At 37.4% G+C, this 27,679-nt stretch overlaps 1 pseudogene; it reads right to left on the bottom strand.

Annotated features, from left to right (window-relative positions):
- LOC149289952 (latent-transforming growth factor beta-binding protein 1-like) overlaps positions 1 to 27,679 on the bottom strand; it is an 84,375-nt pseudogene that overhangs the window by 7,286 nt on the left and 49,410 nt on the right.

Raw genomic sequence — 27,679 nt, 5'->3', positions numbered from 1 at the left:
TTAAAACAATGACTGTTGTAGCTTCGATTCTCCGGGCTAGGCTTAACTCCCCATTAAAAAAACCCCAATAATGACACCACACCATAAATATGGATGAGAAAAGGCCACAGCCAATTTTATTTATTAGAGTCATTGTCACGCCCAAACCTGAAACAATAAACATAGGTGCGTTAACAAGGACAATGACTCAAAACACCAACATGTAAATATATACAATAAACACCCAAGCTTGCCAAGTAATCCAGGTACCATAACCAAATACCACTTAAGGAAGGGACATACCGAGATGCCCCCACCCTGACCTGAGGTTCCAGCACTGACAGCCAAGAACCTCCCACCAGATGTTACCAACCATTCACTTACCACCACATTAACCCCCTGGATACCTGGCAAGCTGCCGCCCCACAGACTGTGACAAACGACACAAACCTACAAACAAAAGAAAAGGGGAGGGAGGGTGGGACACGCAACCAGGTAAGCTAACCACAAAAAATGGTACCTGAGCCCGGGAAAGCAGCCACTTATATAATCTTCCCCCCAACTCCACCCCCGAAATTCCCGCCAAAAAGCCTACCCCTCCTCCGTACAACAGTCAAGGCCCACTATAGCCCATGCTGGCCCCCCCGTGGGCATCAATAACTATACTGGTTCACATTAGTAGAAATGGAGCAATCAGCCGAATTAATCTATTGTTGTCCATGGTGATTATTCCTCTTTTTTCAACTTTGCACCACAACTGCTCTTAATACATAACCCCTCATGGTGTTTAGCAGCATTCTATTTAGGAGAATCTCTATACTCTATAACAAGATGTTATTTATATAGGATTACTAACACTTGAGCTTTTATTTGGTCAGGGCCTGAGGGCTGGATTTACATAGATTGAATGCGTTATGAAAGGTATGTATTAGCTTAGACAATTAGTTGCTCATTGATGTTGACACAAGTCGTGTAGTAATTGCATATTGCATTAAACCTTGATGACATACTTTAGTTGTAGAAAACGGTATAGAATTTTTCCTGTACTGATAAAATATCATTTTTTACAAATTGTTTTCAATCAACTCCAAAAACAGTAAGTTAGCAGGAGTGTGAATATATTTGATGACAATCTAGTAACCAAGAGTACATGATTTCATACTGAAATACAACATACCATGGGGATTGCAATGCTTGCAAGTATAAGCTAAGTTATTAAAAATACGACTACATCTTTTGACAGTACTTTTATTTATGTCCCTAAATAAATTTGTCAGCTTTAGTAGATAAGCAATGGCTGTGGCGAGCAAAGCTGGTTAGCATATTTTTAAAAATGAAATTTTTGCTTCTGGAATACTTGCAATACCTAATCCTTTCCCGAAAGTTAGGAAAATATGAAGTCTTGTGCTTAAAAAGATTTCATAATAAAGTAGTTTGCTGTCAGGAGACCTTAGGTTGGGTTTATCACATATCTCTGGGTTGGCTTACGTACTTTTTAGAATTAATGCTTATATCCACATAGGTATACATTTTCTGTTGGCCAACAATACCATCAGGATACATACCATTGTTTTGTCTTTTTACCGTAATTTAAAAAGTAATTTAACAAGTTAGGGGAAAAAAAACCAACTAAGGTATTAGCTCTAGCCTTCCATAAAAAATGAAAATCTAAATGTACAGAAGAGGTAGATTTAAGACGTCGTCTAAAAGAACAGTAATATATATATTTTCCCAGATGGCTATAACTTGGTCAGACAGCCACACATCCTTCCTGATGTCTGGTAGCTGCATCAGCAGCCTCTCGGGAAGAGAACGTGCAAAGACGTATGGCTGGCTTAAGAAAACCTCAAGACACTTTTTAATAGCTACTGTATGCCTGAGCAGACACATTTATAGTTTTATCTACGTTTCTAAGAAAGACAAATTATCCTCCACCAAAAAAAACCATTATGCTTTTGTCTCAAAATGTATGTTATAAATCCTTCTTCCTAAAAGCATGGTTACGTACTATGGAAATAATAAATATTACTGATTGGTATCCTGTACTGGAGAAAGTCCACATTATTATGTCAAGGTGTAAAAGTTCATTTGTGACAAAACAAACTTTTATTTAAAAATGGAAAATATAGATGATAGATAGATAGATAGATAGATAGATAGATAGATAGATAGATAGATATTTAGGTGCTGCTTAGTTGCCATGCACCAAATTAATAAAGTGTATTAACGTTCACATGTAAAATATATCACATTCTGTGTTTTCATGAGTTTGTCAAACTGTCTCACCTGAGTCTTTCATTGGGCAGAGGGCACATTGCATTCCCCAGGCCTCTCCATATAAACAGCAGCATTCTGTATAAGTTGTCTGTTTTCCAACCAAAGGCCTGCTGCACACAAAGTCTTCACTTAAGTCTTGCCAGCACAGGTCTTGGAAAACATCTGTTTCTTCTGTGGGTTCTGTATCACAATGAAAATATGTTCATTTCAATAGCAACGCAATATTTTGTAAACTTTCTCCAAAAATTAGAGAAACGTGTTTAGCACTATTTAACAATACAATATTTTAAAAGGTTATCTTCAAATTTTACTTATTTCTTTTTAACAAGTCCTTTCTTGCAGGGACTAAAACAATGATTTTTGTTTTGGGGAATAGAACCTAGGAGAGGAATGCCAGGTTAGGGTTATGCTTTGACTTTATAACACACTTATTGAACTGTAATAGGGAAGGGCAGAGGAGTTATGTTACCTTTTGAGGTTTTCAAAACATTGAAAGCCTAATTAGCCTGAATAGCACAGAAAACCAAGACGAAATGTGGCTTGGCCTAGTAAGTGGCACCATTGTTTATCATGTGAACAAGCTCAACATGCTGATCCAAGACAAACCAAGCCTGGAATTCTGTGGTAGAATCAATAGAGAGTGTGGTGTAATCTGATGTTCAAGGCACAATGAATTTATCAAGCTGATCTTAACAACCCTCCTTCGGTTACTTTCATGCTCAATGGGATTGCAATGTGTTTCACATTTTTGATGAATTATGTATTTATATCATTATTGTGTAACTGTAACAATAATACAAATATTAGGTTCTACTTCATAATTTTCTTCCTTATTTTAACTCGTAATCATTCAGTGTTTTTAAAAAAATATAGAAGCACATGTCTCCTTATAACATATTGTGCCCTAGTTATTTTTAGGGCGCTGATGCCCATCCTTATGCATCAGTATGTGAAGAAAAACAATTAAGCAGAAGTATTTTCTTTGCTCAATTGCAAGCCTGCATAAGATTGAATTGGCTGGCTTGTCAGGAAAAGACAGAAGACGAAAACATCTGCAAAAGACTATCACAGACCATCCGGAAACTCAACTTTAAAACTTCAGTGCCTTTACTTTGGTGAGATTTACAAATATAATCATAATTAATAATGAGTGTGTTTACAAAAATACATAAAAAGACCTAGTGTTTCTGGTAACATACCAACTGCATCCAATGGTTGTATGCATCTCTTTCCTGTTGCATCTAAAACCATAGGCCGTGTGCAGAAACAGCTGTAGGAGCCCTCTGTGTTGATACACTCTCCATTAATACAACTGCTCGGGTCCTGGCATTCATCATTATCTGTTTCATGGCAAAAATACATTGGGATTAACAGTGAATACTTGTATTTCTTTATTCAATAATCATTGGTCTGCCTGTTCTCATTTCACCTTCCATGGTAGCTAAATCCAATTGGTACATTGCCACTACTATATAGTAAATCACTTGCAGTAAAGCAGCTGTGTGGAGCAGCTGGATGTAAAAGCTTGGTCAATAATCAGAACAAACCACGAGAGGTGACACGTTTATGGAGGGAAGTAAAAGCCAAGAGGATTCCTTTGTTGTGGCTTTAGATATTATTACTTACCCATGTGGTACTATGCTAAGTCATCGTGTTTTCCGCTTATACAACAGAACTATGTGTAAGTTCTACAGAGGGATTTGCAGCGGTTTAAACAGGATGGCCAGAAGGTGATATTATGCAGAAACTGTGGCATTATATTACAAAAATGAGCTGGATAATAAGCCTTTACAATGAATGACTCCACGTGAGACCCATAAATGAACCTAGCACGTGAGAGTGATCCAGCTTTATTCATAAAACGGGTGTGATATACTTATGCGTAGACCATGGCTTTTCAAGTGTATACCGCAATCATATGATTTCCACATTTCGTGATTTCATACTGAATATTCAGAAGATACTAAGAGAGGCTATAATGTTCATTTTAAAAACGAGGATGGGTCAGCTGCGTTTGCCTGATCTTTGAACTGGCCACAGATGGCATATAAGGAGTTTGTTCAAAAAGAGGGAAATTGCAGATGCTATGAAGTGTTGAAGGGCTATCTACAGTGAGCTTGTACCGCAAGGAAGTGTGAGCCTTGTGTGATGAAAGTAATTTCAATGACTGGGCCACCTCAGCCAGGCTTGCAAGAGAGGGATGGACTTCAAAAAAATGTATAGGGTGGTCAATAACTCAAAACTACAACTCCAATTCCCATACAAATTCTTGATCTAACAAATGAGCTATGCTAACATTACATTAACTACAACTAAGAATGACCAATTCATTTGCTTACAAATATCTTGGGAATCAAGTGAATACCTTACATACCAGCTTTACCCATTTACCAACTTCCTTTACATGTGCAAAATCCAATTCTTAGGTGACAATGTTATAATTTTGGACCAGTGGAGCTTAGCCCCAAATACAAGGCAAAGTTTTTTTGATCCGTTCTTACCTAAACACTGAAATTTCACAGCATCGTAGTATGTGCCTTGTTTGCAGTAACATTCATAACTAGACTCCGTGTTAAGGCAGAATCCATTCTTACATATTTCTTTTCCAAACAACATGCATTCATCAGCATCTACAGAAATGAAATATAAAAGTTAGCACAAACGGCCCATTTGAGAGAATGTGATGACGTTTTTTGTTCACTTCTCTGGAGTACGACTCCCAAACAAATCAGCAAACTGTCTCTTTCATGTCTCTTTATGTGCTGCTAACTTTGCTTACAGGAATATTCTTACATAACATTGAGTTGACTACTCAATTGTCATAAGAACCACACTGTGTATTTTTAGCATTTCTTGTTATGTCAAAGGTTTTCTGAGACAACCTCTAGTTTTTATTTACTGCTCTACGCAGAACTAGCGTTTGCTCAGAAATTGTACACGATCGTAACTCCATGTATTTTCAAGACTGTTCAGCCCACAAGAATGTCACACTATGTTGGGTCTGTTTACAAAGGGCCGAGTTGGCCTGAGAATACATGAAAAGCTTAGTATTCTCATTTTTTTTCCCCAGACACAATTTGGCACAACAGTTTTCACAAGCGGTTCTGCCGAGAGGAAACTTAACTGACTCGTACACTTTGTTATCCTAACTTTAATCATTGCTAAAATGAATGGGGACACTACTTTGGACAATTCAGATAAATTGAGTAAAGGTGATATAGAAATTCTTAGTTTAGAATAAGCTATAAGACATTTCAGGTTGCTGGATGTTTCTTGAGGCTTTAAGGTTATCTTAAACTCAGAAGAAAATATGAAGACCTTTATTTCATTTAAGATTTAATAATGTACCGGGAACATCTTTTATTTAGGAAGAATCTCAAGTCAGCTTATTAAACAATGAGTAGCTCATAACACAGTGGCAATTGTAGGATGCATCCTCAAGAAAGTCTGACTAGATGGGGTCACTTCAGAACAGTATTCAAGCTGGGTTTTGGAACTATATACTAATATATTTTGCAGCTATATACTAATATAAAACATCCAACCTAAGAAATGGATAAATTAACTAGTTTTTGCAGAACGTCTTACACTGAGAATCTGCTCATGCATCTCGAGATGGATAATTAAGTAATTATATAACTAAATTACAGTATTATATGCTGTTGAACTGTGTCAACATACACAGCTGCAGCTTGCCGAATAATTTCACTAATTTGTTGTTGATTAAATTTCTGTTCAATGGTGGAACTACCGGGGTCGCAGGGGTCGCGACTGCGACCGGGCCCTGGAGTTCTGTTAGTCAGGGGGGCCCAAGGGGTGCCGAGCGGTCGTTTTAGCAACTGCTCTGCACCCTTCTGTCTCCTCTGCCGCCGCCTGCCTCGGCGCTGCCTTGACTGCAGTGGTGGGAGCGTGAGGCGTCTGTCTCGGGTGACGTCATATGCTGGCGCTCAGCAGCGAAGCCGTGCGCACCGCGGCAGAGCAGCGAGACAGAGGCCCCGCACCCCCACCACAGAACTGCACGGTAAGTGACCTACAAAGGGGGTAGGGAGAGGGTAGATAGTGAGAAGGGGGGGCAGGGAGAGGGTAGATAGTGAGAAGGGGGCAGGGAGAGGGTAGATAGTGAGAAGGGGGGCAAGGAGAGGGTAGCTAGTGAGAAGGCGGGGTAGGGAGAGGGTAGATAGTGAGAATGGGGTAGGGAGAGGGTAGATAGTGAGAAGGGGGGTAGGGAGAGGGTAGATAGTAGAAGGGTTGGTAGGGAGAGGGTAGATAGTGAGATGGGGGTAGGGATAGGGTAGATAGTGAGAAGGGGGGTAGGGAAAGGGTAGATAGTGAGAATGGGGGTAGAGAGAGGGTAGATAGTGAGAAGGGAGGGAGAGGGGGTAGATAGCCTGAGAAGGGGGGGAGAGGGGATAGATAGTGTCAGAAGGGAGTAGATGGTGTGAGAAGGGGGTAGATTTGGTTGGGGGTGGGCCCTGAGGCTTCTAGTTACGCCCCTGTTTCTGTTTATTTTTTTATGAGTTTGTTCGTAATCGGATCTTTTCACATAGAACCTAGCGACGCAATTTAACCTACACACTGATGTGTGCAATACACTGAAAGCAGCCCTTTACATGTATTTAGAATGTTATACGATTATTTTACATATTGATTATTTTTACATATTATGCAGTATATGTGATTTCACAGTACAGTGTAGATAACAAACAATTCAAATATTGTCCAACAGATGAGAATCTAACCTTGATAGGTCAGTCCAGCGCCGTCGTACAGGGTGTCCTGTGAAGGAATGTAACCTTTTCCTTTAGGGCACATTTCTGCATATTCATCTGTTAATAAAACCAGATATAAATCATTATAGACTGTTAAGAGTAAAATAATTAAAATAAATGACAATTAATGTAATTATATGTTCTTTTTTGCAATGCTAATACCAAACAGACTTGGATTGGGAATAACAGTCATTGTCTATATATATATATATGTGTGTATATATGCATAGTGCTCTTTTTGGTGAAAATACTTTCTTCTGGTGAAGTATGAGATATATATATACTACTTGAACTGTGTTGGCCATACAACACGTGGGGTACATGTTTAGTGGGCTGTTGTGCACAGGCTTATTTCTCTGTTGCGAAGATCATATGAACATATATCCGTGGGCAGGGGTGCTTTTAATAACCAAGATTAATTTTTGATCCAGTCAATTTTATGTTGTGCCCATCCATTGTTTTTCAGATGGAAAGGATCCCAAGACGTATACAAAATACTGACAATGAAAATAAATAATTTTAATTAAAGTGTGTATTGAGAGTGTATTGAGATGAAGCATTTTACCCATCAACCTGACTATGATGGCTCAGCTCTTGCCAGTTTCTTCTACAATGGCTGATTTGCCATTCCACCTAGGATTTTAACTTACCGGAGTCTAAGACAGGACATGGAAATATCTCGCAGTTGTCACCCCATCCAGCTCCCAAGGTGCAGCAGCATTCTTGCTTAGTTACATTAACAGTGAGGACATTGCCACAGAAATTGACATCATTAAGGTTGTAGTAGCATTCTTTCTTCTCATCATCATACTGTACATCTACACACAAAAAAACAGTGTTTAATAACATTACTTGGCTGAATCCTCAAAATTCTGTTAAAATAACAACATTTGATTACATACAGCCTTTAGAATATATGCTTATTTTAATTTATACTCACCTAAATAGTGTCGGTTGCTGTGGAATTGCAATATGGCTGCCTGGGTGGTGAGCACACATGAGTGCTTACCTAGACAGCCGACCGTTCAATTCCAAAATGCTGTAGGTCCAACAAGACACACAGCATTCTGTGACATACTGTTAAAATCTCAATGTCAATTTAGACATTCTACTTACAAGTAAGTGGAACAGCCTACCAGCAGAACTGGTTAAGCTAAACACAGCAACAGAATTTAAGACATGGGCATATGGCTATGCCGAATCTAAGCCAAGAGCAAGGACTCATTAAGGTTGGAGCGTTTAATGTAGGAAAACAACAGGCAGCTTAGATGAGTTGAATGGTTCTTTTTCCACGTTTCTATGGGGGGTTTAAGATCAAACATAACTTTTCACACATTTATCTGCTAGCGACTTGTTAAAAAGTTAAAGAAAATTGACTTACAGGAGCACTTTAATAAATACACACGTCCCTCAAGAGTACATCTGGCCCATAATTACAAACTACCACTGCTTCCAATGACTGTGCGGTCTTAGTTAGTAAACCAACAGGCTGGATCTCTGTGCGATATCCTCAACTACAGAAAATAATGATGGTTTATTATCCGCAGTCCTGTGATTATCACAACAACTCAGCTCTGTTAGGACTCCCAAAGTGGGAGTTTGCAGGAAAGTCATAGTTTCAAGACCCTTACTTCATTATGTATCTGGTAGAACCTGGGATAGGAACCATGGTGCTCATGGTGTACATTTACTGGGGTCTGCAGTGGACAATTTAATGATGTCCTAGGGACCTTGTACGGACACTTTGCCTGGGTAGGGCCAACACGGACAATGCATGAGTTCTATGGTTAAAGACACTTTCAAGAAATCTTACTACTTTAACAATGTATTAAATGACAACTTCCCAGATGTGGCTGCCCAGAGCTCTCCTTCTAGTGCGGACATGGCTATGATCCTTTTTTTTGTAAGAGGTACTATTTCAATGATATTTGATGGTTGTGCAGATCCAAACTGCAGTATCACATTGGCAAGACAAAGTTGTTCTTGAATAAATCCCTTAAAAAAGCATTTGATGAATTAAAAGCCAAGGTACGGTAATTTCTCTGAAAAATTTGCTTAGACAATCCTTTTTCCAGTTTAAATGGCCCGTGGAGCGGTGTGCACCATATAAGCCAACAAAAACAGCTGGCAGAACAGAAATACTAATTTTGTTGGCAAAAGTATCTTTATAAAAACAAATTATTAAAATGATTGTGTTTAGTTTTTTCCTCCTTTATGTTTTATAGAGAAAATGGATCTTGTGCGTCAGACAAATTTGAGTTTATATGTTTACACTGGAATGTTTTTCTTGGGAAAGTAAAAAAACATATATTTTTAACCTTCAACAAGGGTGGTCACCTGTGGCCATATAACTGTTACTGGACTACAACTCCTATCAAGCTGCTAAAAGCTATGGCTCACCTGTGGCTAAGTAATATGTGAGCCACTAGATGAACTTTCAGATGTTTACAACACCTTTAATAGTCAGACTACGGTACCGTAAATTTGAGATTGGGGCAGAACTTCCTAAAATAGGCTTCTCTGTAACATGATAGTATTTTCCACCATCTAGTGTTCACTTATCATAATGCATAATACTTACATTAATTAAAAAATAGAACAGTACACAGCAGCCAAACCAGTCTGTGTATAGCCATGGTAAGCGCTGAATTATTTCTACTTGGCTAGCTTCTCCAATGCTTAAATGCAATCTACAAACCTAAGAAATAACTTATGTTATTGTATAGACATTTGTATTCTAATAGTATATATTTACTTGTTCTTACAGTCTACTATAGATTTTTTTAAGAAACATAATTTAATAATGTATGTATAATTCACATTAAGAATAACTGTTCTATATATGATCACCAAAATCTTGCCACAAAATGTCATGGTTTCATCATGTGTGGATGGTGGCATACACCACACATGCTACATGTTCAACTAACACCATTCTTCTGTCCAATCTGGACATACAATGTCTGTTTCATTGGAAGCAAGGACAATGCCTAGAGCGTGCATGCGATAGACATATGGCTATCCTCAATCTAAGACATGGACTGATTTAAGTATGGGTATTTTTAAGGAAAATGGGTAGACTAGATCAGCCAAATGGTTCTTATCTGCCGTCCTAATTATATGTTTCTATGTCACAGGGGGCAATTGGGACATTTGTAGGATCAACTGATCAAAGGGACTGTAGTCCCACTGCCATGGTCATCATCATCATCTAAATAGTACTCAGTGGCAGCCTCACGCCTGGAACTCTAGTATTTCAAGTTGAGTCCTACTTTACATGGCTTTTATGAAAACAGACAAAAATATAGCATTGGGCTTGCTTCTAACAGACTGTTGGTTGCATGTGATTGTTTATCTGTACACCTGATGCCACATAGGACTCCTGACCAGAAGCCAAGGTATTCTGCCAAAAAAATGCAAGTAATACCTTCCTTGTTTAAACTACATGGGTTTATTTTCAATTTGGTTTGAATTAGTATCCAATACCGTAATATCCTACACAGCATTTACACTACACTAACCTCAATGATTAACAACTTGTTCTGTATTCCAGTGGAAGTACTGCTCAGGAAACCTTCTATACTATGAACATTTTTCTTCGTCCGAATATGGAAACTTTTTTACAAAGGGTAATATATAACAAAATACAATTTAAAGGCGAGAGAACTGAAACGGGTGGCAAAAATTATTGTGCACACATACTTTGTAATGTGATGATTATGAATGATATATAGTCAAGTCTGTATGTAGGGCTCTACGTATGGCCAAAATAACTTATAGGACTTCTATAAAACAGGTAAGCAAGCCAAGTTCACACCACAGAAATGTGTGTATAGAAACCATAATGGCATATACATCTGCCTGAAAAACCAATGTGTCGTGTCAATCGACTGAGATCTATGTAGTGTGAATTTTACATGTGTTTTTAAAACGCAGAAAAGAAATGCAAAATACCACAGGGCGGTATCCGGCACCTCAGCCAAATCTATTCCACGGATCCAGTTCCATGGAAAAGTTGCTGACTGTGTATTATTCTGGTGAGTTTTATGAAATGCTAATATTTTAGAGCATCAATAAAGATTAGAAAGGGAATTAATATTTCTCTACAATGAAAAGTTACAATGGATGCCTTGATGTTTTTTCTTGTGGAGACTGTAAAGAGCAATACAATAGAGGTTTGTGCAGGCTAAACACAGATCAATGTAGTGTAAGTAGAACTGTAGTCCAATAAGACAAGTTCACATGGTAAGATGGTACAGGAGCTGTTGCTCTCCTGGACAAGCAGAATAACCCACTTGTTATAACTATAATATATTAATATAACTATTATATATTAATATATAACTATATTTTGTATTTGTTTTCTCGGTCAAGGTTATTATACTGCCCAGGTATAAAATGGCAAAAAAAATAGAAGAAAAAATTGGCGCTGCCTCAGGGGTACAATCATCAGCAATGGTGATCTTCTGCAAGGTCACAACAAGTTAACAACCAGGTTCCCACGGCTTGGCTGATTCCACCCTGCAAGGGTATGTGTGTCAACATACTAAATGTAGGCCTCTGTGCTCCATTGGACATGTCACACCTTGTTGCAAAACATGGCAAAAATAACAGAACTTTGAATACTGCTTGGCTACGTCTTAAAGTGGAGCGAACTGGTACATTTTGTTTAGATTTCAGGGGTCCAATATACTTAGAATTACATCCCACATGGAACCAGAACAAAATGGTGAGTCAGCCTCACTAATAATTAATTATCATAATTAATTATATAATTATATATATAGATATATATATATATATATATATATGGAACTAGCACTTTGCTTATTTGCCATAAAGAAGTATTAAATTCAGTGGAACAGCACCTTTAACTCTGGTAATGGTAAATACATAGTCCACATTATAGATGGAGTTTTGTAAAGCTGGATTATTTTGCAACTAGAGCCAAAATGATACAAACATTATTGCCGCAGGTTAGTACAGTATAAAACAAAAGTACTGTAAAGTAAAGCCCTGAAGACACAGCTTTGCTACGAAGCCCCGATCAACACTCAAGGCTAAACTCTACTGTAAACTGCCAATGGACTGAAGAGATGGATTATGCCAAAAGCAACATGCTACTTTCATTAAATGTCCACATTCTATCTGTCAAAAACAGTATTTCTATGAAGCTGCACGTGGTTTGAGTTTACAAGTTCAAAAGGCAAATGGGTTCTTTTCTCCAAGGGAAAATTTAAACACATGGAATTTTTCTAAACTATAATTAATGTCATATTAATGCCATAACAATGACAGTCTACAAATCAAGAACTAAATCCCCCCTATGCCTTCTACATTATTTAAAAATATTGCAGCAACTTTATAAATAATGAGGTAAGTACTTAATCCCTTTCAGTGAACCAATTTCATATAATAATTAATGTTGCTGACAAAATATTATATTTTCCCCCCCACTTAACCTAGTGCCTGCTATAAGATTAAGAAACAGTTCTGGGAACAGACACTAGTGATTTAGTCATATGTTACTACGGTCTTGAAGAAATTATTTTTGGTGATTTGTAACTGAGCCAATAACATCTCTTTAAAATCTCAGATAATCCAGATGATGCACACGCAAAAGAGAAGGCTACGTCTGTCTCATGCAGAGTTAGAATGGGCAAAAAATGATGTATTGCAAAAAGAATAGTACGAGTGGATGCTAAAGTCAGGGTCATCACAACGAGTTGGACTTGTTTAATTATGTGATTTACAGTGCTCCAAAAAAACAAGAACCCGACTTTTTTGGGGTGACATGAGCTGATGAACATGGTCACTAAAGAGACAATGAGCAAGACACGTTAAGATCTGTTGGGGTCTGAGGAAAGGCAGCACAGGAATGAAACTAAGATAAGACTTAAGGCATAATTTCATAAAGTAAGTACTTCTAGGATGAAAGCATCACATTTTAACTGTTCAGGTAACAACAAAATAATCAAAGGCAATGGGCAATGTATCGGGCATTGTTTGATATTTTTCCAATAAAAAATATAGTGGAAAATCTCAATTATATTTAGCACTTGGTTTGGCAGAGATATCCAAATATATATTTAAGGTATTCCAATAGACAAGTTATTTCCAGACGTCCTAAGGCTGGAAGACCTGGATAACTATGCATTATTAAGAGTCAATCCTGGTCAATGTTGGGGTCAAATAGAGATGAAACAATTCATCACTACTTACCTACAGATCACCCTTTTGTAAAGAATCAGAGGTTGGGTTATAAGAAGACAATAAACACCAGTTAAACTTGCAATGTATGTAAGTGTGCTGCTTTATTTCTAAATCTGCTTTACGCCTTAAAAGACTTGGGAAATTCTTATGGATCTGTCCAGCTTACTTTCTTAATTCTTCTTTCCACATGAACAATCCAAGTGTAGTAATTAGGAACCCATGAAATAAATACACGCTGGCAAATCTTTCAAAGCAAGAATTTTACAGCTTCTAATTAGATCACATGCCATAAACTTGAGAAGTTACCTTAACAAGCCTGAATAGCAGTGCATTTATAGAAGAGTGGCACCGTGTGTCACGCAGTACTAATTTATCTCCTTTTCTTCTTAAAATAAACCAATTATGTGTTTGTATTTGGAGCACAAATAGTAAGGTTGTTTTAATATAAGCTTTTTAAGCGGTTTGGGACACAGAGCAAAAAGACTTGTAAAATAGTTTTGAAATATAACAGTAAGTAAAGTTACAAAAAAAAAAATCATATAAACTTTTTTGGAGAATGGGTTTTATAGGATTATAGTGTGAAACGCATAGATATGTACACCGTAGAGAAAAAAAAAACACTAGCATGTGTACTCATAACCAGTGGCTTAGTCTAAGACCTCATGTTTTGGACCCCATTGGAATGGACGGTGTCCATGGATGTGTGGTGGCCCTGGCTTAGGACAGGCCTAGGGCAACGTGCTGCTGTAAAGGTCCATTAACTAAACCAAGAGAGACGTTGGGATTAATTTTCTAAATTGGCTGCTGCTTTAGTGACTTTAATGGCAGTGCAATATTAATGCTTCCTGGTTTCACCAGAGGCAGCCATGGGATGACTTATTCTTTTAATCTTCAATAACTAAAGAATACATGCTCCAGTTTACATGCAGTAAAATGCATTGGCGTTCTAATCTGTTCCTTTAAATACCATAGATATATGTTAATATATGTAGATCATGCATTGTGGATAACAGATCTAGTTTAATTGTCAAATCTCAAGTAATACTAATTTAGGATACTTATAACGGGTCCACAATGTACAACTTTCCTGAAAATGTGGTTCTAGATTCTGTACGCATATGACACATAAATGTATTAATTATATCTAAGACAATTTGATATCTGTTCTAATAAATATATGGGGGTCATTTTTTGGTATCTTACCAAGCATAAGTTAGATCAATTTGTTCAGTGTCAGCTGTTAAATAGTTCATCACTTTTCCTTTCTAATACCACAAATAAATGATCCTACCAGGCATGTCGCGGAAACGGCATTGGCCTGTCATTGGGTCGTATTCCTGAGTGTCGTCATCGGAACACAGGCAAAGGAATGCTCCTTCCACATTTTCACAGCGGGCCTCACCGCAAACTCCACTTAGCATTTCACATTCATTCACATCTGGAAAACAGAGAGCAGTATTTCAAATACATTCTTCCTTAGTGACAGCTCTCTGTCTAACTATCCAACATGTGCCAGCACCGTCTTCTGGAAAATACAAGCCCCCAAGCGCACAATTAAATATTACTGCTACCGAAAAGAATAAAACTAGCGATTTTGAGCTTCTGCAGAAACAGCCCTATTGTTTGAGAGTGCAGCTGAAGAATAATAATGAATGAAAATAATACATTTGATGAATTTAATTGTTATGTACTGCAAATAATTCAATAACTCTTACTAAAAAATAATGAAAAAATGTTACATGTTACATTTTAATATACAATTACTCCGGTAATTACCAGATTCATATTACTATTAAGTAAATACCGATTTGGGCCATAGTGTTTCTAAATGTTCATAAACATTTTATTGTGGCAGGTGGGACGTGGAGCCAAAAGAAACATATTAGTGTCTGGAAAAACTAAGAAAAAACCTCAAAAGATAAAATAAACCATAGCTAAGTTATAAAACTTGGTCAGTTCCAAACAAGATTATAGAAATAAACCCAATACCAAAAAATTAATAAAGCTTGGGGCGCAAAAAGGAGGTTAATCTATAAGACACATTGAAATACGATTAAGTATTAAGTATCTATGGGGCAAATGTGACCCAAGCACAATTATATTATTACATGACCAGATGAATAATAGTTAATAATAATATTTAATAAGTATAACTTTCCTGCTGTATATGGTTCTAAAAAGGGTGAAAAAACATGACAGTTCATCACGCAGACTATGATACCTTTCCCGTTCCGCACCACACAGAATAATGGTACCAAATAAATCAAGATAAATCCACATACAGGCAGCAGAAGTGTTTTTTTCAAATTAAGCCGTTATTACCTCATACATTTTAATCCTGCCATTTGCCAGGCCCCATGACATTTAATACAGTATTATTTAAATATAAAAATATATAAATACAAGCATACTGTACACATATAGACCACTATGACGACTGTGAAACACATTTTATTATTTTTCTTTAGTTCTAACGATAATGTAATTTTTTCACAATTCATGTTTCAAAGTTACCATAGTTTTAAATATTTTCTTTTTATTTGGGAATGAATATAAAAAGGGAACCATACATTTTAAGGAGCATGTGTTTTAATATTGTTGCAGAGCCACAAAACTACAGGTAGTATTCGAAAAAATTTAAAAAATGTTTTTAAGGTGGAGGGTGTCTTTTAATACATCATTAAAAAAAATAATAATAAAAAAAAAATAATAATAATAAATAATGTGTACCACTGCCATGATAAATGAAATGGCCTATCCAAGCTATCAATGACTGTAGAAAGAGGAGCTGGTGTCAGACTCATATAATAACTAGGGTAAGATGTAAGGGAGATGTAAGGAACATTGCACCACCAGGAGACTGTTCAATTTGTAATTCTTTATGTGCATCAAACATATTTTTCCATTTTTAAACTTATTTAAAACATATTATACTTTAGATTGCCCCATATATTGGCTAAATAGGCCCCTAATCTGACCATATTTTGTGTTTTACCTGCAATCCGTTAGTCACTAAGGTGTTTAAAGTAGGTCTTTAGGCAGGTTTCACCAAATGACTGGAATCCATACAGTTACCTTTGATTCATTTGTTTATTGATCAAGAATGGATCATCTTAACATTTAGTGTCATATGCTAAACATGTTTTTGGCTGTGACATTACTGGTCCCTGTGGCCATGTTTAAAGTTGCCAGCTTTCACCCCGGTTGAGTCAAAAGCGCGTTAAACAAACATAACTCACCCACACACCCTTGCCCATCCAATGAATCTTGGTACCCCTGGTAACAGAGGCAGCGGTAGGAGCCATCTGCATTTTCACAAAAGCCTTGGCTGCCACACTGACTGATGTTAGAACATTCATCAACGTCTGTAAACAAGACATGTTTCACATCAAACAGACAGCACAAATGTAAGGAGACAAGTTGACAGAATGACATCATACATTAGTAAACATGGTAAGTGTCTGCTCTTACAGTCAGGTAATGCATGCTATATTATGGATGTCAAACAAGTGCCATTAATTGTCAGAGCATACAACGCATCATTTTTAAAAATGCAATACAATTTTTGACATAAGACCTTCCAGAAAACAGGGGTTGCATGCTGCGATACAAAACTTCTTAATTGACGTGACAATCTGTATTATTTAATTGTAACTAACTTAAAAAAATCTATATAGCATTGAGAAAAATACTGGTAGTATAATGTTGAACTGAGGTTAAGATAAAGTTGTTTCTGTAGGAAAACATTTTGTACCATCTACAAACATATGTATGCCATTGACATACATTGATAGAATGGAAGGTTTCTTAATATTGACTGGGTAGAATGCAGAATCCAGCAAATGAGCAGTGTGAAAGAACACAACAAACCCCCTCAAAAATGTTATGTAATCCCAAATTACGGGCCCTTTTACATGTAATTGTCATTTGACATTAGACAAAATGACATAAGGGCTTGTGTATAAAAAATGCAGTGCACCATTTGGAAGGTTGGGATATTCTGCTGGTTGATATGGTAAGAAGACCACTTTTGAAATATTGCACCAGGACAATGTTTAATACATAACCCCCATGTTGTGTTGACATATACATACAAATATGTACATGTTGGTATTTTCACATTCTATGGCCTGATAAAATGTGACAAAACAGCAATATGGTTATATAAGCCAGCTGTATCCAAAACAGGAAACAGCACAAGCCATAAATATAACATCCGAAACAGCTGCCTTCCAAATGTCTCTCTCCAAACCAAAGTTAAGTGCTTCCATCAGACATCCTGACATCTTAATATTCAGAATGTTTGTGATATTGATATCTGTGTACAATGGATATTTCAAAGCTAACTAAAGAGAAACGCTCTTTTAATGCCCTTATTATAATCTAATACGTCATGCTGCAATATCATCTTTGCACCAGTTACGGCCTGGTTTGAATAATGTTTCTATTCAGCAAGAACTATGTTGCCTTACTATCATACATCATCCATTGATGGATTTGAGGGATCTTGTCTGGCCATTGGCAATCTCTTAATTCAGATAACAGGCCTTGGGTAACCACCTTTCAAAAGTAAAAATGCATCTAGCAGATGGTAACAGGATCAAAATTAAGTCTATGTATGTCTTTGCCAACAACTGTCTAGTGATTCTAGAGTTAAAACCACTTCACAGCAGTTCCAGGAATATTATTCACAGTAGATAAATAATCATCAGGCATTCCGTGGACAACTCAGCTGAAAACTTCAAGAATAGATGCCAGAATAGCGTTTACTTCCAGAAAAGTATTAGTGAGGAAAAGAACTGAATTGGTGTCATGCAGAATAGTCTTAACTGACACCTATAAATAATCTGAAACTATATATTCAAGGTTTACTTTATAGATAACATAAATCATACATTTAAAAATGTATTTTCTGTAAAGTTAATATATTAATATATTATGTTAAAATAATATCTTTTGAATAGCATTAACTTTCCACATGCTAAATATGCTATTTATTATTGACCTTTTTTAAATTATATTATTTCCTCATATTCATACCTGAGAACTCTCCAGGTTTGACCTGAAGTCTCCAGTGAAGTACTGCTTTCCCAGGTCTAGAGGTCAGTTTCTTTTTTTCGGTTGGTTGTGCCTACTCCCCACCCACTAAAAGCTGGCTGACTTACACGTGACTAGGCCTGCCCTTTCATGAAGCCACTCCCCAGAGGAGCTCTCGGCAGTCTACCCTGGAAAGTATGCTCATATTGTGTACTAAAGCACAGCACAGAAGCTGTAAAACAGGACCTTTCATAAAAAGATGATTGGTCCCTTGAAGCTGTGTAGGGCATTGATAGACCATAAACGTTCATGTTAAAATCAATGCAATGCAAGCTGTAAATAACAATCTAATGTCATGGATTCTAAAACAATAAAATGTAATAATAATAACAATAAATAATATGTAATAAAAATGGAAATAAGGTTATCTTCCTAACAAACAGTCTGTTAAAATTACTAGTACTGAAGGAAATGTGAATGTTATTAATGTTCCCTGGATGATTTCTGCACATGATGAATCCTGTTACCCCCAGGATGTGTGTTAATTGATATGATTATCCCATTATTACATTAATTATCATTCACATTAATTGGCACAATGAAATTAGGGTTTTTATATTGTTTGTGTCTGTTTTATATAATTTTAATTATATTATATATTACATATATTATATTATTATATTAATATTATATATTATATTATAAAGTGATTAATTGCTTTAAGGAAAGTAGCGTTATATTACCTTCACATGTGCTCCCATTGGCTGATGGTATAAAGCCTTGTTCACAGATACAATGGAAAGAACCAGGTGTGTTGAGACATTCCCCATTGGGTGAGCACAGTTCGGCATTCTCACACTCGTTAATGTCTGAAAAACATGATGCATTTGTTATTAACAGAAGCTTGTTCTATGGGCACATTGCGTTAATAAAAAGAGCTAGCACTGTTTTAACATATTAACTTCAATATTTATAGTATAGTTTAGGAACAAAATTATACAACACACTGAAAGAGACCAAAGGACTTTAAAATGAATAGATCATTTATAAAAGTCTCCTGGACACAATAGCGGATCGAGTCAATCAAGTGTAATCCAATTAAATGTGAGTGGAAAAAAAAGGCTTAAACATTATACTTTGTTTCACATGGTAGACCCAGAGGCAGTTCCAGGCTTGTCACAGAGGCAAATGAGTGGCTTCCTTGGGGGGGCATGACGTAGAAAGGTGGGAATGGGGAGATATATCGCCTTGACCTTGCATATGTCCATTGTTGGAAGAAAAAAAAATGTGGACTCCCTAAATTCACCCTTCACGTCTTGCTGAAAACTAGTCAAAAGTCCCTGTAGTCATAAAGAGCCATGATGGAAATACAATATTAAAGGAGCAAAAGCTATCTAGTATGAACAATGTATTAACTTACATGTAACCATTTGGGACAACCAAAGGGTGGGGAGGTTGCACTGGAGTGAATTAATCTGGAGTTGCAACTCCGCATAAGGACACAAGGGGGAGTGTGGCCTTTAGTAGAAGGATTTCAACAACTGGATCATTTTTGTAGTCCTTCTATGACTTGAAATTAATGAGTGCTAACAACATGACTGCTACAAGATTTGTGAATGCTTGTTAAGACAAGTTAGAATAATCACACATTTATTTTTAGGATGGCACATTCCAGAATATTTAGGTTTTACAAATCCCTTCCATCCTACACTTGATGGTGGACACTTGTCTCAGTAAACACTCCAAAGAGACAGTTTAGCCATATCGTGTTTCTCTTGACCAATATACTACTACCACCTAAAAGTTTTCTTTTTTTCAGTGAACAGATTATATAATGTACCTTGACATCTTCGTCCATGTATAAGCTGAAATCCAAGCGGACACGTGCATTCAAATGACCCATCTGTATTGTGGCAGCTTCCTCCTCCCTGGCAAGCTTCTTCTTCTTCCAGACACTCATCTATGTCTGTAATCGGAGTGTTGGCAAAAAAAAAGAAAAACAATTGTTTCATGACTAAGTCGCCTAAATCAAGAAACATTTCAAACGATAATTGCCTTGCTGCATCTCAGACAACACAAAACAGAATAAAGTCATTTGAGAAAATTGTATGCTTGTGTTTGGAATGTTTGTAGTAATTGTATGATTACTCATGTCCCGCAGTTTTACTTGGATACAGACAGCACAGCAAAGTTTAAAAATATGAACAATTCCTTGGAGAAATCACCATGCAAATGCAATTATATTTTTGGAATGGAAAAAAAATACGTTTTTGTCAATATAGACAAGAAGCACGGGCAACATACACCATCAATTAAAAAGGAATTAATACTTGTACAAGAAAAGAATTAAATGGATGCTGATGTTCTTTATATCTATATATATCTATATATATATATATATATATCTTAATGTTTTTGTCACTTGGATATGGAAGTTTTTGTACAGTGGTCTATGATACAGGCATACCCCACATTAACATACACAGAGCATGTATGTAAAAGCAATATGTACTTGAAGTTAAGCACTACCTTTCATCACTTATCAATGCAAGAACGTCATTGCAATTGTCAGGTCATTGCTCAAGACATGCAAAAGACAAACAGACGTTCTGGCGCGGAGCGAGCGTACATGAACAGAGGGACGGTTGCGGGGTAACTATATCCTTACTCGCGAGTGTCCTCAAAGTGAAGGCATTCACTACAGTGAAGGTACTGCAAAGTATTATACGAGTAAAGTGTTTTCACAAATGGCAAATAGCAGAGGGTTCTACTGCAAGCTGTCCCTATGTTCCAGATAACCTGGTGGAACTGTTCTCTGCTTCCAGGAGGCCTAGAAGCAGGAAAGAACATGGGCTCTTTTCAGATGGCTTTATTTCTTTTCTCCTAGCTCCTTGGTGGACCAGGCTACAGTTGCAAATTCATATATTTGCAAATGAATAAGGCGATTGGGTGCAGGGGAGGGCTGGCAGCCTAAGGCCTGGGGGGTAAGTCTAGTCAAGTGGCCCGTTGCCCCCACTATACATGCACACCCCCAAAGCCAGCCCTGGTGTCCACACTGCCCACATAGAACCCGACCAGCACCAAAATAACATTAACAAATTACAGTCCAGAGTGAGCCAACTTTGTCCCCAAACAGCCTGCCCTGACACCAGTACAAGCTCTGCAACACCGACACCCAAACACACACACCAGTACAAGCTCTGCAACACCGACACCCAAACACACACACCAGGACAGGCTCTGCCACACCGACACCCAGACACACACACCAGGACAGGCTCTGCCACACTGACACCCAAACACACTCACACCATGACAGGCCCTGCCACACGGACAGCCAAACACACAGACACCAGGACAGGCTCTGCCACATCAACATCCAAACACACACCAGGACAGGCTCTGCCACACCGATATCCAAACACACACACACACCAGGACAGGCTCTGCGACACTGACACCCACATCCAAAATGCTTTCCACAATGGTTTGTTGTTTGTTTGTTTTTCCCCCTTGTGTATTGATGCCCAGCCAGCCCCCCCTTTGGTTTTAATGTATTTCCCCCACACCCTTGTGTATTGCCCCATGTGGCTTTGTGCCCACAGCCAGCCCCCTTTGTACATTATGCCCCAACACCCTTGTGTATTGATTTATGTGATGTCCCCAGCCAGCCCCCTGCCTTGTGTATTGATGCCCCCCTTTGCAGTGTTAATGACTGACCCATGTAATTTGAACCCAGCCCCCCACCCCCCAACTTATACCCCCTAGCCACCCTCATTTTGCATTTAATTGTTGTCCCAATGCAGTCCCCCCCTTTGAATATGGCTCCCCTTACGCCTATTACCCTATTACGCCTATTTTTATTTTTTTAATACTTACGTTTTTGCTGCCATCCTTCACTGCTGCTGTGCTCCAACGTGCTCGTCTAGCTGTCACGAGGAGCTGTTCCGTGTGACTCAGCCCCCTTGAGCGGCCCATTACATTGACGATGTGACGTGCCGCTCAAGGGGGCGGAGTCACACAGGACACTGGGCGGCACTGTGCAGGCACGCTGGCCGCTTAATGATTTTAAAGCGGCCAGCGTGTCTTACGGCCGCTTAATGATTAACCATTGCAGCCAATGTGGCTGTGACTCTTAAAGCGGCCGTAAGACACGCTGGCCGCTTTAAGAGTCACAGCCACATCGGCTGCAATGGCATTTCGGTGTGCCGGGCAGTACGGCCGGCCTACCGCGGATGCTGCGGGCGTTAAAGACGGCCCTGGTGTGGCCGAATCGGCCGCTTAAATGGGCGGCCGCACGGCCGTTTAATGTAGATTCAGGGCGGCCTGGGGGGAAAAACAGCGCCTCAGAGTGGATATGATAACATTATATAAATATAAGCAGGGCCAATATAAAGAGCTCTTCAGTGACCTGTTCATTAACAGAAATATACAAAGAACAAGAGGTCACCCTCTGAGACTGGAAGAGCGCAGGTTTCATAGACGACAAAGGAAGGGATTCTTTACAGTGAGGACAATAATGGTATGGTATGGAATTCACTTCCATGGGAGGTAGTGTTATCCAATACATTAGATACCTTCAAAGGGGGCCTCAATATTTTCTTAGAAAGGCATGACATACAGGGATATAAATAGAATAACATTCATTTTAGAGCTCCTTGATCCAAGGAGAAATCTGATTGCCTCTTGGAGTCAAGAAGGAATTTTTCCCCTGATGGCAGAATTCGAAGTAGCTTAATTAGGGGGTTTTTGCCTTCTTTTGAATCAAGAATAGGAAGGTTAGGTAGAAGGGTTGAACTTGATGGACTTAGGTCTTTTTTCAACCTTATGAACTATGTAACTATGTAACTATATCGGAAGAAACAGAGACAACTGAACATAGAGATACAGATCTCTATGATCCATTATATTATATGACCAACGGTGATCAGTGTTTTCAGACACATTGGCCTGTATGAAATACAATAGCTTCAAGGAAAAAACAAAACAAAAACATCATCATAATCAATTTACAGAATCTCTACTGTCTTGAATAAAAAAAAGAACAGTTTCTCAAATCACTTGGCTCTGCAGTCATGATGCAATACAACAGACCACACAGGGTCTTTAACGAATCAATCATGCTTACAAGTTAGTTTACTTGATTCATAAAATGTCAATCTGAAAGATTTCACAACAGAACAATAATAAAGGCCATTCCGTAAAATGTTTGCTTTATATAATTTTACATAATTCATCTTTCAGATCCTATCAAGTGGAAAACATATGGAGAAATGAAAAGCAGATATGTCTCCAAGCCTCACAAGCAGACGTTTATAATGTGGTGTTTGTCTGTTTTGATTCAGTATCTAATGCATAATAGCGTAACTCTCCCGTATCGCGGAGCTAATAGCTGTAGGCATATTTTTGCTTCAGTTTTGAAACTTTTCGCAATCTAGGTGTTTTTTTTAGTTTTAGAAAAAAAAAAGATAACTATAAAATGAGTACTTTCTGTAACAAAATTTAAATATGAGGGTCACTTCCACATTATTTCACTGTAACACTTTATTAATTCTGATCCGTTTCCCATTCTGTGCCATAATGCGGAGTACGTCTGGCTGGACATTTCAGAACTTAATGGTATCTGGTTGATGTTATGGCAACTTATTTTAATAGGAGGCTTATAAATAATGGTACTAGGTTGCAAAGTCTGTTATTGGGTTGAGAAACACTGATATTGATACTGAAAATACGAAAATGTCATAACTTGCTTTAAGGTAATGTTTATGGCAATATCCCGATGAAAACCTACAATGTTCCGGACAACATATTTTGCATAAAACAATTCTATGATAAAAAACATTTGAAAATATATGGTTAACATGATTTGCTCAGTTATCTGGTGCCTATGTTTTAATTTGTGGAACAAAGTTTATGGTAATTTACTTGAGTCTGTAAGGGTAGCAGGAACTACAATGAGCCCCTTCAAACTGATCAATACAGGCTTTCGGGGTTTTTATTCTTAGGGTCTCTGGTGAACGGGCAGTATCTTAGGGTCACACAGTATAAAGCATATCAGCATTCCAAATGGTGAAAGGGAAATCAATGATGAAGGCAACTTAATTTACAATATATGACCCTACTGAGAAGTTAGGTTATTTATAAGGATCATTAGAAGAACCATTTGGCTACCACAATCAGTGCCCTATTTGTGAAAGGCTATGATTAGGAAGAGTCTCATAAACAAGGTTCCGGGTATTCAAATGCCCCAACCTCTTTTTACCTATGTTCCTCCTATAGAATATTTACTTTTTTGTTAGTGGGGAATTTGTAGTCTTTGTGCCTGTTGGGCTCTTATTGAGTTTTCTTTTTTTTAGTTGTGTGCAAATTACAATTTGTTTTTTTATGTTTGATTCAGATTAAATGATGGATTGCATCATACACATAACATCTCAACATATCCCTATAATCTGTGTAGGTACAGAACAAATTAAGGTTAAACAAACACAAAAGAAATTTGAAAGACATTTTTGGGTTTGGGCTTAAAAAAGTCCAGGTTGTGAAAGTTTTTTTTTTGTGTTATTTTTATATGTGCAAATCTTCACCTTAGAGTGGTCAGTTCTTGATATGCCTAACTGTGACAGCACCTTTAATGAATAAAAGCTATAATATAGTTAACTAGAGGAAAAAATAAAAAGGCTGATTCATTCAGCTAACTCATCACAAAAAATATAATACGTCTGTTGGAAAAAGAACTGGCAGGTTTACTGAAGTTTTTACTGATAGATTGGTCTATTAAAGCCCAAATTGGCAGTCAAGTGTATAGATGAGTTGCTTCAGATAATTCAACCCAGTTATGCTGGCCTGAGCAGCTCAACTCACCCGCCAACTCTGTGCAACACAAATGTTCCATAACAGACCCCTTTGCTAATTTGAAAAATAATGCAAATTTCTAACTTCCAAATGTAGCAGTTGAATTAACAGAACTACCGTGTTTTCAATGTATAGACCATCTATATTTTTGATTAATATTACCTTCACACTGGTCTCCAGCAGGCGATACTTTGTAACCTTGATCACATATGCATGTAAAATGCCCCTCGGTATTTCTGCACTGACCATGACTGCATAGATTTGCATGCTGGCATTCATCAATATCTGCAAAACAAGAAAATGGGATAACAATAAAAGATCCAAAGTTGCAATATCAGTCAATAAGCACCTAGCACAATCTCAAAGTTGACTGGCATTGGGAAAGTCTTCAATGCATTTATTTTATTCAGTACAGGGTGATACCTGGCTTTATTTTTATAAATGCATTATATAAATCCGATAAAAGACAACTGTATGTGACTCAGAAGTAGCAAACTTTAACAAATTGGACATAATTGGATAAACTATATTTATCATTGCCAACACTTCAAAAAACGTATAAAACCAAGTGTCATAACGTGCAAATTTCAGCTCATCTCCTAAAGAGCAGGCAATGTAAACTGCAAATTTAACCCTCGCAAATAAAGCTGAAGAAAAAAAAATGTATAAATTTAAAAAAAAAACTCAATTGAAAACTTTAGGTGAGCTTTAAAATGCCACTGACAAAAAAATAAAAAGCTGGACAGGAACCAATTGAGATTTATACATCTAAAATGAGTATTCTGTATTTATTACACCTAAAAAGAATGTTAAGTTTCTTAAACTGTACATCACTGTACATTAAATATGTCTCGTAATTAAGGTGTGAATGCCTAACCCTGTTTAGGGGTGCTAACTTTCCTGATTTGTATCAATCATGGGTGGTCTTAATCTCAATGCATATATTACATACCTTCACACTGATCCCTGGATGCTGCCAGCTGGAATCCCTGGTTGCAGGAACACATGAATGAACCTTCAGTATTGTGGCACTGGCCATTCAAGCATAAGTTGCCAAGCTGACATTCATCCACATCTGTATGCAGAGAAAACATGTTTAACATTGTTAGCCACAGTTGGTGGACATGCAGGTTTCTTTGAGGTCTATCATTGGGGAGGGAGCATTTTTATCCATGCATGTGTAGCAGGAATGCATCCTCTTATCAAGAACAACGCATTAAAAAAGTATTTTTCTTTCTGAAACACTGGTGGAACAAGCAGTAGTATTTCTCTTAACAGTTATCATTACAGAAATTACTGAAAAAAATAATAATTTGTCACTTTCTGTTTAAATTACCTATACACTGCTTGCCATCAGAGGTTGCATCAAAGCCTGTTCGACAAGTGCATTTGAAAGATCCATCAAGATTGGTGCAGTCGCCACTGGCACACAATGTTGAGTCTTCTTGACATTCATTGATATCTGAAAGAAAAAAGTACATGTAGATCACATCTTACAGTTCTCTATCATTAAGTATTTATTATCAGTGTCTACTAATGGCATCCTTGTCATCTGTAGAAATTGTGCTTTCGATCCTTATCCGTATGCTATTCATCAGCAAAAAACAATAACCACAAGGTCCGCTATTTAGACTAATGCATGCGAAGGACTGAAATACATCACTTTATTGTATACTTTGGGTTCGACAAGCTGTAGTACTTGTGGCGTCACAAGTAAGATTTACTGCCCAACTCTGTTGAGTGGAGTCTCTGTGGATTTTAATGAAGATTCGTTTCAGCAACTCAAAGGAAATTGATAGGGAGTAGTTTACCAAAACCCTCACTAACCTGTTTGTTACCTTTTACAGGCAGCTTTAAATTAATTTTTTAATTAAGCGGCGATATGATGGGCCAACCATAGACATGGAAGTGCAGTATCCTATTGATCCTATTTAGAACAACCAAAGACTTAGTAACCAAAGTTCTATAGGTTTCTAACAGTAAATCACATTAATTATATTTTAGGAAAGCAGAGCCTCAGTATATTTTGCCTTCTACTGGTATATATATAATAGCTCCGTGGCATTTCTGAAGCTCTGTTTCAAAGTAGGCAACATAATACATTTAAAAAATAACATTAATATTGTTATTGAACAGCGATTGTTTTAAAGTTCATTTATTTATACGACCTAACTAGTAGAAATGTGATGTAGTGTAATAAACACCAGCATGGTTCACCCTGTCCTGCTGGTATTTAAAGCTACTAACACTAATAGGTCACCAAAACCTATTGTCTGGCTAATACTTCTCAGTGGTCATATCAGCCAAAAAGATTGGCCATTACTTAAGTCCAATGCGGAACAGAAGGCGTTGTTACAAATCACCTAATATAGAAAACACGTGCAAGAGATTTGAACATTAATTGGAGAAAAATAGCTTTCGAAATTAGTTATAGTCCATGACTGTCTTAATTTGCACCTCATATATTTAAAAAACTCAGTTATAGAATAAAAAATATTAAAATCAGCCCTTAGTTTTATATATATATATATATATATGAGAATAGACAGATA

The sequence above is a fragment of the Sceloporus occidentalis genome, unplaced genomic scaffold, assembly GCF_023333645.1.
Source record: "Sceloporus occidentalis isolate IW3139 unplaced genomic scaffold, rSceOcc1.0.p SCAF_42, whole genome shotgun sequence".
In the NCBI taxonomy this organism is placed as follows: domain Eukaryota; kingdom Metazoa; phylum Chordata; class Lepidosauria; order Squamata; family Phrynosomatidae; genus Sceloporus; species Sceloporus occidentalis.
Note: the sequence above shows the minus strand (reverse complement) of the source record. Positions and strands in the feature narration are given on the sequence as shown.